This window comes from Haemaphysalis longicornis, unplaced genomic scaffold (assembly GCF_048455015.1).
Source record: "Haemaphysalis longicornis isolate Haplotype H1 unplaced genomic scaffold, Haemaphysalis longicornis Haplotype H1 scaffold_1, whole genome shotgun sequence".
NCBI classification, from domain to species: Eukaryota; Metazoa; Arthropoda; class Arachnida; order Ixodida; family Ixodidae; genus Haemaphysalis; species Haemaphysalis longicornis.
Window position 1 is genome coordinate 469,578,813 of NW_027526203.1, and position 12,285 is coordinate 469,591,097.

Sequence of the window (12,285 nt, forward strand, 5' to 3'; positions counted from 1 at the left end):
CTGGTTAGCACTGTCGGAGCACTAGCCGCATCTGAACAAAAACTGCCGTGTGAACGAGGTTTCGACGCGCGTTGATGACCCGTGGCCTGAATTCCATTGCGGTGCTGCCTCGGTGCGTAAAACCCAAATATTGACGATGTGTGGGTGAGGTTTGGCGCCGACAGTCTGTTTTTATGGCTTTTTATCATCGTCTTCCGCGGAGAGACGCTGAAGGGTGCGGCCCATTACCTTTTGTATTACTCTTCTTTTCCACGGAGACTTCTTGACATGGCGGATTCGCTCTTTGCCCGCGCTTGCAGCGTCGGCGGGCCGTAGGCGCGCCAATGCTCGTTGAGCAGAGAGCGGAGTTTCAACTGCCACCAGCCACGGGTTGCGCTCTGTGGTGCAAACACGGGGCAATGCAGGATCCTCGGGCAACCCTTGAGCGGCATGACATTATGTTGGGCTGTAGTTGGGAATGTCAATTGCGGCCGATGGCACGAGGGCTGATTTCTTGCCTTTTCCATCATGCGCGGGGCCCGTTCGACGCCGGCTAGATACCGGCATGTAAGCTCCATGGATCGTGGAACGGGGCAACTTATGAGTGCCGAAGTGTCATGTGCACCCCATGTGGCGAAAAAACAGCGGCATTGCGAGCAGCGGATGGCGTCCAAATTCTGATTTTAAAAAACGTGGCAGGAACGGGAATGTAACTCTGCGGCGCGAGGTGTCAGGCAAGTTACTTAACCATTACCCTGGGCCCACGCCAAACGCCGTCTTGTCATAGCAGTTCTCCGAATTGCGGAGGTGTACAGAAAATGCTGCCGCACTGAACTCACAGCTAGACATTTGTGCGCCAGCGGGGTACACCATGGCTACTCTCTTCCACAACCTGCCCGCGGCGGGGGAAAGGGAAAGCTACGGCAGCCGATGGCGAGAGCGTACGCTTCCGTTTTCGGGAGCACGCCGACGACACGCTACTCGAGAACTCCCTTCCGCGAACTGTTGCCAGAGCCTGTTTATCATTGTGTCTTGAATATCCCCGCACGGTTCTGGTGAAACCAACGTTACTAGTTGAAACGTTGTATTGCCGGTTCGTTTTGAGTATTATGTCGAGGTAGACATCTCTATTTTTACGTTTCCGCCTTCCCTGCGTGCGACAGGCTAAGCCACGCGACGTAAATTTTGTTCAATTTTGCGTGACGAAAATAGGCTCGATCTTCTCGAAAACAATTCTGCGTTTACTGTCGACGGGGTGATACGTAACCACGCTGCGAGCTCCCTGGGACGTTGCACGGAGGACATCTGGGCGCACACGCGCTCTGTCGGCGTGTGTCACCAGAGTGACGCTCGAGATAACAGCGCTTCGTGGCCATTTGCACAACAGCTATGTGCCAACGCCCCACGCTCAGCTGTCGTTTGGTCCAAGCTGCAGTTCACTAGTGGAGCACTCGGATAACAGGCGTGGATGACCCAGCACGGTGCGCAATGCTCATGGCCACGCTGTATCGATTAACCGGCAAGAGAGTGGCCCCGCCGCGGACCACGAAGCAGCTCCTTGTTCATCGTCGGCGGGAGGTGGTTAAACGCGCTCATCGCTTTCCGTCACGCACACGCCCGTTTCCATGGCGGTGACGGCCGTGCGCGGCCCAGAAACGAGGCCGCGATTCGCCTCCAGGCCCGGCGTGGAACGTCACGCGCCAACTATGAGCGGCGCCCGGTAGTCGCGGGCAAACCCACGGAGAGCTTCACAGTGCATAGGCGTGGCCCGCAAATTTGCAGAAGCGATGTATAATATGCCACATACCGAATTCCTTTTAGGCTCACGTCGGTCACTGTGCAACCCCCTCGCCGAAAGGGACCCGCCAGCGGGTCCCTTTCAGACTAAAACGGAGCTCCACGCTCCATTTCGAAAAGGAAAATGGAGGTCGGGTTTAAGAAAAGCGAAAAGCAGGTTCTCTTACAACCTGTGTGGACGTGAGCGACTAGGGAACCCCTGCATGTTCTCGCGGATGCGAAGAAACGGGCCACCACCGCCGCCAAGGAACGTGCTCCCGAGAGAACTCCACGACTGCGAGGCCGTGGAGCGCCGATTGAGCTTCGGTAATCAGGCTTCCTTGCGACTCCTTCCCTTGGCACTGAACCGCTAGAATTTAGGCCGAATTCAAGTAACCCGCGTTTTGACCGGAATTGCTCGGCATGTTGCCGAAAAAAAGCGGCACGTTGTACACGTGGTTGTCATGAAGACTGTAGCCGGAATAACTGGCCATGCTGCTTTGATGCAAGAAAATGAAAGGAGGCCCATGCACGGTGATGTCCGTGCTACTTTCTTGGAATTTCACAGCTGGGTGGCAAGGGAAAAGCGTCAAACTAAACCAGCACAAAACACTCCGGTACACAGAGTTCAACAAAAGTCACTGAACAATTGAACTCCCAAATCACTTCATGATGATGTGATTAATAAATAATCAAATGGCATTATTGATAATAACAACTGCAAATCTCGTCTAAGGAGTTTGGGCTAATGCTCAGGTCGCTAGAACGGTGCTCACCAACCAAACTATCAGTGGAAGCCGACTGGAAAGAAGACGAATGAGCTTGCGTCGAAACCTCAGCCTTTCCATGTTCGCAAGGTGAGGTCATTTATCGTAAAAGTCTACCGTGCCATTAACACTGTAGCCACTGCCGCAGTCGGCAGTGCGGGTACTCGGTGTATCGCGAGGGCTCCCACGGGAAAGTCTTACGAAGCATACTTTCGGGCGTATATCTTCAGAGAAACAGCGCGAGAGACATAAAGGGGGCCCCCTCCCGGACATTGCAAGAGCGAGAGCGGAAGGAGCAGCAGCTGCTGCAGAAAGAATAACGCCATCAGCGAACTGCAGGAAGTCATAAATAGACGCTGATGTGAGTTATAAACGCTGTCTACTCGCTAGATCAGATTAAACGTCTAGAAAGTGCAGGTCATGTTATGTGATGTCATGCTTTCCACGCACTTTTTGTCTCCGCGAAAAAAGTGCATGCTCTCCTCGCATCATTCTCCTCGCAGATTGGGCGGCGTCTGCTCTGACGACACGGCGGCATGAGCGTAGGGCGGAATTGAACAAACTACGCGCGCATTGAACGCATGTTAACTGTTTGTGAACAAACCAACAGTCAATTGGGTGTAAACTAGAGTGATAACAGTAATTTTGAATGATTTGATTGATTGATTGCACGGTTTAACGCGCCGACGCAACGCAAGTGATGAGGCGCTCAATAGTGGAGGGCTCCGGATTAATTTTGACCACCTGGGCATCTTTAACGTGCGCCGAAATTCCGTACACACGGACGTTTTTGCTTTTCGCCTCAATCAGAAAAGCGGCCGCCGCGGCCGGGAATCGAACCCGCGACCTCGTGCTCAGCAGCACAACGCCTTAGCCACTGAGCCACCGCTATGTGAAGCTATGAGCCTAAGCTAATGCTCAGCTATTGCCCTAAAACTGTATAAAGAGCTTTTTTTTTCATTTGATGATGGGCCTATACTGCTATTGCGATACGCTTGTTTAAGACTGCGTAGTTATGCGCTCTAGCTAAAATATCTGGTGGCAGACTTTTCTAGTCCCATGGGATCAGACACCATCCTCGTGGGACTAAAATGTGCCGCGGGTATACGATCGCAGGACGGTTTTTGAGAGACGATAGTCTTTCTTGGGCTACTTGAACTCGAAAATTTCGGTCTGTCTGTATGCTGTCATGAAAAGATAAATTTATTATAAAAAAAATCCTGGTATCAATGATACAACGTAACAACCAGAAACAATTAAACAAGTGCAGCGCCTGTTGCTACAAAACTAATAGAGCGCGAAGGCTGCCAGTTACAGACACTTACAGAAACCCATAAAAAGTTTCAAGTTGATTGTAGACAAAAGATTAACATACAAACAATTTAGAGTTGCTTACAACCAAAAGATTAACATGCGAGGAAAACAATGATACAAAAACATTCTCTTCAAGAATGCAGCAATATACAAAACAGGGTTGGTTTTATGTCACAACAGGTACTGTACCGCACTAACGCACATTTCTAACACCAAAATCAATTGTTACAACGAAAATCCCTAAGGACACAGGTCTGGAAAACTGGCATCAATAATGAATGAATAATGATAATAACTAATCAATAATAATAATAATAATATTATTATTAATAATAATAATAATAATAATAATAATAATAATAATAATAATAATAATAATAATAATAATATTAACCAAATACTTGAACGAGATGTTCATATAGGCAAAACTTTTCCAGACCACTAAATATGGAGACACATTTCATACTTGTCAACATTGTTGAACAACAAGACAACATTAGTCATATTTGAGGCAAAACATCAACGCACAACTGGTACTCGCAGTGTTCTTTTAATTGAAAAAAGATGTGTCCTTGATATTTGCGATAGCAAATGAAAAATACGTGGTGAAAAAAAATATTTTGACCCAAAATTACAGAAAGATATCGCGCGAGCATGGATCTCATGTCAGTGTTCCAAGTTCAACAGTACCAAAAGGTTCCAGTAGATGGCGCGGAACGCGGTAAAATTGAATTAGCTTTAAGAAACTTCCACCGTGTTTACCGTAGGAGGATCGAAAAGTGGAGGAGGGGGTGGGGGGGAGAGAGAGAAGGGAAATTTTTATATGGCAAGGGCCGCAGCAGGCTCTCGTTTTTCGACGACCAAATACGTACACGGCGATGTTTTTTTTTTTTTTTCCTGCTCTGTTTGCGTTGCTTGTTTAGGACACTGCATTCACAACCACGGAAATTTCCGCAAAACAGGACGTGCTCGACTTAAGAATGCTGGATTGGGCCTTCAAAGCGCCACTGTACCGGTCAAAGCGGAACACCTGGGTGCTATAAAGGCGAAAGCATGACAAGAAAAGGTAAGCATTGAAAATATCTGATCTTATACTGTCCACCCATGTCGTCTATGAGTATATGACGATAACGACCCGCTTTATGACAAGGATGGTTGGTTGTAGGGTTTAACGCGCCGACGCTTCACAGGCGATGAGGCGCGCCGTAGTGGAGGGCTCCGGATTAATTTTGACAACCTGGGGATCTTTAACGTGCGCCGAAATCTCGTACACACGGCCGTTTTTGCTTTTCGCCTCCATCAGAAAAGCGGCCGCCGCGGCCGGGAGTCGAACCCGCGACCTCGTGCTCAGCAGCGCAACGCGCTTTATGACAAGGACCACGAAAGCTTGGAATGGGTGGACATGACGTTCGGGATAGGAAATATCTTTAAACGTTTAAATAAAAGCGTTTAGACCACAAACGAGATGGATTTTCTAAACTTTTTCGGTGTGTTGTTACGCATCTATGAGGTTCACTAGCGATCTACACTGTGGCGGGACGCTTGTTTTTTTTCCGCGAAATTTTTCCGTCATGAACAATGCTGCGCTCATTTTTACAGCTGTAGAATGTTGTTTCACATTTTTCCATTTGCCGTATTCTTTCTGTTTAAATAACCTGTGAGAAATTGCCGGTAGGTGAGTAGTGTGGTTATTGTCCTCTCTTCATGATGAAATATACTGCGTTTATTTATTTTTTTAAATGCGAATGCATTTATTAGCCGGGGGTTGTCTTGCTCCGTTGGCCGGCGTGCGCCTGCATTCCTCCAGCGCTAGCGCACGTGAGCGCGCGCACGTGCGCTCGCGCCTCGTAGTTCTGCCTTCGTCGTCGTCGTCGTCGTAAATGCGAATGCATTTCTTTCGACGTCGTCGTCGTCGTCGCACGTGCGCTCGCGCCTCGTAGTTCTGCCTTCGTCGTCGTCGTCGTCGTAAATGCGAATGCATTTCTGGACGCGGCTATGGAAAGTGTGCGCGTGCGCTCCAAACTCTCTGACCCCATAGTCTTGGTTTGGCGACTTCAACGTTGACGTGCGCAAGAAGAGTGGCGAGTGGCTGGTCGAGTACATGCAGACCAGGCACTCTATGCATTGTCTCTCTGCCGGCTTCGACACGTGCCCCACTACCATTCACGGGAGTTGCATTGATCTGGTCTTTACGCGAAACTGTGACGCGCGTATGCTTCTCAAAGACCCTTTGACCGTGCACTTTAGCGATCACAAGGCAGTGATTGTGGCCGTCAGGTACAACGATAACACAAACAGGTGCTGATGAATAAATGATTACGTTCACACTCTCGTCATTAATTACGCCATTACTCACGACACACTCATCGGTGCACCCAGTGCATTCGCATTTCTGCACGATTCCCTTCGGGGAGGTCCGGGGGAATTTTTTTTTTTTTTTGTTTAGTGTTGCAGGGTGCACGACACCGCGGAAATGTCTGACCTGACCTCATTTTACATCGACAGAGCATGGCTCCGACACACTGGGATTGGGCGCTGCCAGTGATGCCAGTAAGTGCAGGATGGCCGCATTGCTCACAATTCTTGTCTAGCCTATTTTAGTCCGGAGGTGTCTATTTCTCTCCGTGGTTTCCTGCGTGTTGCCATCATCGTTAGATCAGTGTCCTCCGGTCCGCGTGTGTCGTTATCACACAGCATGGGAAACCAGAAAAACAAGCGCAATGCGGCTCAGTCCACAAATTCGAAATTCCCGCCGCGAGCGCCTCTTCGTCTCCGTCTTCGCTCAATCGCACCCTACTAACCATAGAGTTTCATACAATATCAACTAGAGAGGAATCTGGCGCTGCGATCGCATGCCTCAATGGGCGTGATGGGTAGTTCTGGATTCGGATTGGCGATCGATGGCTTGTGGAAATTACTATGGATTGCAGGTAGTTTCGTTTTCGTTTTGGATTTACATGAACGAATTTGCCTACGCGGGGTGTTGTAAGAAGCTGTCAACAATACGTTTCTCCTCGAATTGTATGCCGCGCGCGCACTGACGCCGCCCTGAGTGGAATGTTTTATAACCAGAGTTGTGAATTGGGTGGGTTACCAATTCATTGCCGGCACAGCGAGCACGAAAACACAAATAACGGCGCTCTGTCTGCGAATTAGGAGTTGCGGCGCTGCTCGTTCGGCAGAGCAATGTATTGTCGAAGCTGACGACGGTTGCGAATCGCTTGGAACAGCCACACCTTCCGTGCGAACGCCGGCTCCTACGGCGTAGACCAGCAGTACCGGCGGCTGATAGGAACGCTGCTTGATGAATGCCACTAATTCAGGGAAGAATAACTTCTCCAATGGTAATCGGTTTCTTTTTTTTTTTTTTTTTTTAATAGCACAAAACTTTTCTCTTCCTATTACAAACCACCAGCGCCGAAACTTTTACAAGTAGTTTTTAATGAAGTCCGCGTCCTGCTGTAGTTGGCGGCAAATGGCAAACCTAGCTGCTCCACAAACCTCCTCGACTCCACGTCTGCTTTTATTTGAACGCGCCGTTTTATTTCGTACAAAACCGGTTTTTCGTCACTAACTTTCTTGTTCACAATGGAATTTGTAAACGGAGAACCGGGCAATAAGAGTTTTTTTTTTTTTTGGTCAAAAAACACAATTTGCGCAGCCAGAGGCCCGTTTCGATTCTACGCAATCCGGTTCCAGAACTACCCATCATTTCCATTGAAGCGTACGCGCCGCTGCCATGTTCGCGTTGACACTAGCGCCAGTTTCCCTTTTGTTATTACTGTATGAAATTTTATGGTACTAACCAGGAGATTCGTTGGTGCATAATGGCTCTAACGAGACTCCAGCCCCACTCGTGTGAAACAGGAAATTCGATGAAGGTACCCTTACCATCATTGTCTAGAAAAGATAACGGTATTAAATGGCTCGGCTGCAATAACTGGTTCATAACGCACATGCTTTCCGTTTTTATTTCCACACGTAGAACACTGCGAACTTGCTCCACATATTAAGCTGCAAAGTTTCGTTTTTCTTATCATTTCGACTCATGAGCCGCGTTTGATACTACAATCGAGTTGCCCAAGTAACACTAGCACGAAATTTAATACCATGCCTTGGAGGCCCGGACGGACAGACAAATTCTTGAGGGCGAGTGGCCAAAGAATGCTTACGCATACAAAAAGATTCTTTCTGCAAAACGCACAAGGCATGCATATGATAAAAAAGACAAGAAAACAAGCGCTTTTTTTTTTCGTACGTTTGTGAACTGCCCTTTGCACACTTCACGCAGCCCTTCCCTTGCGGGCTGGAAATTTCACCCGCGTAGTGGTCCTCCGCTCATCTAGGTGCACAGGAAAAGGCTTCTTCCCAGGTAGGGGCAGTCGGCCAGTCGAAGCTCGACCTTAAAGTACCTAATGGAGCTGTGTGCTTTATGATACGGACCATTAATTCACTTGGTCTTCTCATTTCCGTGATCGAGCATCAACAAAATAAAAAAAATCACGAACATTAAAAGCAATCTTTTAGCGCTGGGATTTAGTGCGAGTTCGCTGGTGGGATTGCCGGCGGAGATGCCGGGTTTTAAAGCGCGTGGATCGAACAAAACAAAAGCAAGTGATACATACGAGGCAAGAAAATTGCGTGGCGTTCAACTGCTTAATGCGGCGGTAGTGCGCGAGTGAAGGGGCGACCGGGCACCCGCAGAAGGGAGCAGCGAAAGCCGAACGAGGCGGAAGGAAGAAAAAAAAAAGGTGTTTAGCTCATGACACAGAGGTACGTAGTGGCACAGAATTGAAGCATACATTTAGCGTGGTTGAACGCGGTTAAACCAAGTTTATCGAGGGACAGTTCAAGCCGAGAGGACACAATTGCAACACAAAAGCTTGGTGGAGTAGGCGCCGTGAACTTGGATGCAGCCCCCTTGCATGATTTTTTGGGCGCCCTTTCTCTCACCCTCTTCGCCCTGTGGAACGGAGTTTCCGCCCTGCGACCGCGCGAGGCGCTGGCGTGGCCTTGGATGAGCTTCAAGGTCAGGCTGATGCTACCAGAAACGAGCCGTTTTCTGGGTTTCACCTGTAGTAGTAAGTTTGACCTAGAAAACGAACAAATAGAAGAAACAGGAAGAAGAGGAGGACACGCCTTCGTTGGCGCAAGGCGAGCCACACTGCGCACGGTCAACGCGCCTTGGCGTTGCCTAGCAACGGACACGAGCCCTCCTCGCCTTCCTTGCTGGAATCTGTGGCTCTCGTACTCAAGTGTACACGTTTGCATTACTGAAATCTTGGTGTTCCTTCGACGAATAATCTGAAACAAATCCCACGGCATGCTTGTAGAACCGTAAACCCGTAAGCATTGTGAAACCGCCAAGTTACTGCCTGTTTGTTACTGACACTTTTTAAATGAAGACAGTCAGTGAGTTTCCTTTTGTGCCGGCCAATTGTTTAAAGGTGACAGCGCGTGTTCCGTCTTTTTTTCCTTTCTTTTGACTTTATTCCCACGCATTTTCCCCCAATATGTACAACCAAGTAGCCCAAAGTCAAGCCTTAGTTTGTCACACAGCATACAAGTTTCGTTCATTCAAAAGATTGCGTCGGCCCGAATGCTGCCAATTTCAAAGCGAACTCCCAAGAACTATAAAAGGAAACAGCTGCAGCAGGGCCTCCTCACCAGCCACTTTCTCTGCGGGTCCTATTATAGTGAAGTCGCAGCGACTTGTTTGTGCTGTTGGCGGCGGCCGGCCAAAGCTACCACCAAGAAGCACGGCTGCGCAGTTGTGATTTCCTACAGTTCCGTTTGATCGCATCACTTCAATGCTAACGTGCAGTTCCCACAACGAAAACTATGTTTTTAATATCTTCCGATTACGTCAGTGTGACATCGCGCAGCGCCAAATTTTAAAATTTTTAAATATTTTTTTAACTTTTCTTCCGTTGCAAAAAAACATAGTTCGGGTCTGGAATGGAGATGAGTGCGTTACCAAAGGCCAGTGTTTTGGCATCAAATAATGCTGTATTTTGTCTTCATGGCCCCTTTAACTGTGCCTAGAAAACTGCGACCAGTACAAAAGAGCAATAATTCCCTTTGTCCACCTCCGACGACCCATGGAAATAAGCGATATTACAGCATTCGGCTCCGACGCCAGGGTTTGTTTGAGCCATCGACCGTATAAACCGAACATATCAGTTTCTCTGCGACGAAGAATGATGCATCCCGTGGAAAGATGAAAAGAGAAGACTCGGAGACGGCTTTGCGCAAGAGTTAGCCCCTACATTCGCCGACACAGCCTGACTTATGACGCGGCAAAGGGAGACAAAAATAAAGAAAGAGGCCCGCTCGCAACTGCGCAAAGTGTTCTCGCACGATAAAGATTTCACTGGAAAACAAGCCTTTGTGCACACGACGTCTGCGTTAGTAACCAACTACCGATTCTTCTCCGTGGTAGAAGTAAAATCTCGTAATGTCTTACTATTAAGCTACAGTTCTCGAAGTTTTGTACCGGAAAGCGTGCACTACGGCACAAAAAATGCACAGCCTGCTCTGGCCTTAGAATTGAATTACATGACTGGGGCGCTAGTTGAAAACAGGAAAACCACCGACGAAATATTTAGGACAAGTAGCAGCCTCAGCCAGTTTTGGGAAAACTCCAATTGTCGAGCGAAATTCGTCTTCATTAAATGGGCTTTTTCCACCCAATCGATGGAATAAATTTTCTGCCAGAAGGGAGGCAAAACGAATGTTGAAAAATTGACTTTGCGACGATACTGTGTTTGTGGTGCACGCACATACACCAGTGATGACAGATGAGCGCACGCTTCGTGCGGAAAAGAATTGATGGCGAACAAAAATCGTTGTTCTAGAACTCATTCTGCGCTTCAGTGGTCTTGTGTTTCACTTCTTCGTCCGTGGTAGCTTAGCGCCAGCAATGTTTCAAATTTTAGCAAGCCGCCGCATTACAGGCTCTTGTGTCAAGGCAAAGCCACTGTCTGCTCCCGCTTCACAGCGTGGCACGCTGCACGCGGTCACGACTACGAGGCGAGAGAGGGTGACAAAGAGGCTAGTGCCCTCAAACGGGACAGCGGACAACTGAACGCGAACAACGGAAAGCGGGACTCACCGCCGCAGCAGGTGGGCGGCGACTGGTGGTCGCGGCCGGCACGAGACGGGCAGGGAAGCCGACCGGCGGGGGCGAGCCTGCGAGAGCGGACTGGCGGCGCCGGAGGAACGCGCTCGGTGGAGAGCTGGGAGCGACGCGAGCGACGCTGGCTGCAGGCAACGGCAAAAGGAGCGGCAGCAACAGAAGCGACGGCGAACGACGCGGCCCGGAGCACGCCTGCGCGCGGGCCTCCACCGCGCGCCACCCACGACACGAGAACTCACCACCGCTGCTCGGAGAGACGGCGGGGAACTGGGACGGTCTCGTCGAATGGAAGAGTCGGGAACGTGGAGAGCGAGCCGGGACGTTGCAGAGTTGTCTCCGTGTTCAGATCGCTTATGTGGGGTGCAAAACTTAGTTGTGGTAGTGGCTAAGATCTGGAGTTCGGTTAAAGTGCCTCTGCCGTTATGGCTGCCCTACTTCTTATATTAGAGCACGCGCACACGCGAATACAGGGAAGGCGATAGCCTTCCGCAACAGGATCACGTACCATTCGTTGCTCGTGCACGCGATACGCATATTGCCAGGTAGAGAGCAGCTTCACAAGAACGATTAGAATGTGATGCAGCAGAAACTGTCTTTTCCTCTATTTTTGTGTATGTTGTTCCATTACATGGCGGGCGCGACTTTCGATCGCGGTGATTAGTCAGTATGGAGGACAGTGGACCTCGTTAACTCGCCTTTTCATGCGCGGCTCAGGCGCATCCGCTACGGCACGTCACTCGCGAGTGAGTTCATCTACCGACAGCGAGCGGAGTGCGCAAGTGGAGCACCACGGCACATCCGCTACACGAGGGAGACGCCCGGCGTGAGTCACTTCAGAGGAAAGCCGCGTCTTGGGGGAGAGCCCGGCGCAACAGGTATGCCAGGACAGCACGGCGCGACGACCGGGAAAGTAGAGTACGCGGAAACGCCTTGAGAAACACTCTGGTCAGAATAAATCGGCCACTCAATAGGTAACGACCCCTTATCAGCATTTTTTGCTCGCTCACGGAATCAAATTTTCTGTTGTCTTCCACTGCCGTAATGTTAATTTAATTACCTTACTCAGTCTTGATTAGACCGCATGACGCAAAATTTACGTAAGAATTAGATTTCGCTCGAAACAACACTGCCCCGTTTATTTCCTCAACTCATCCAGCGGTTGGCCATTTCCCGAAAAAGCCACCTCGGAGACACAGAAAGGATTTCAAAGTTAGGGGGGTTACACGCGCCGAAGCTACACCTGGGCTATGAGGCACGCCGTAGTGGAGGGCTCCGGATTAATTTTGGCCACCTGGGGATCTTTAACGTACG

The 12,285-nt window shown here is 49.4% G+C and overlaps 1 protein-coding gene across 2 annotated transcripts in view; it reads right to left on the reverse strand.

Annotated features, from left to right (window-relative positions):
- LOC144156241 (myosin light chain kinase family member 4-like) overlaps nt 1-11,105 on the reverse strand; it is a 241,332-nt gene extending 230,227 nt beyond the window's left edge. For both annotated transcript variants that reach the window (XM_077688152.1, XM_077688151.1), the window contains exon 1: nt 10,951-11,105. The gene's annotated coding sequence lies outside the window, so the exon portion shown is untranslated. The remainder of the gene's footprint in view (nt 1-10,950) is intronic.
- Between the last annotated feature and the right edge of the window lie 1,180 nt (nt 11,106-12,285).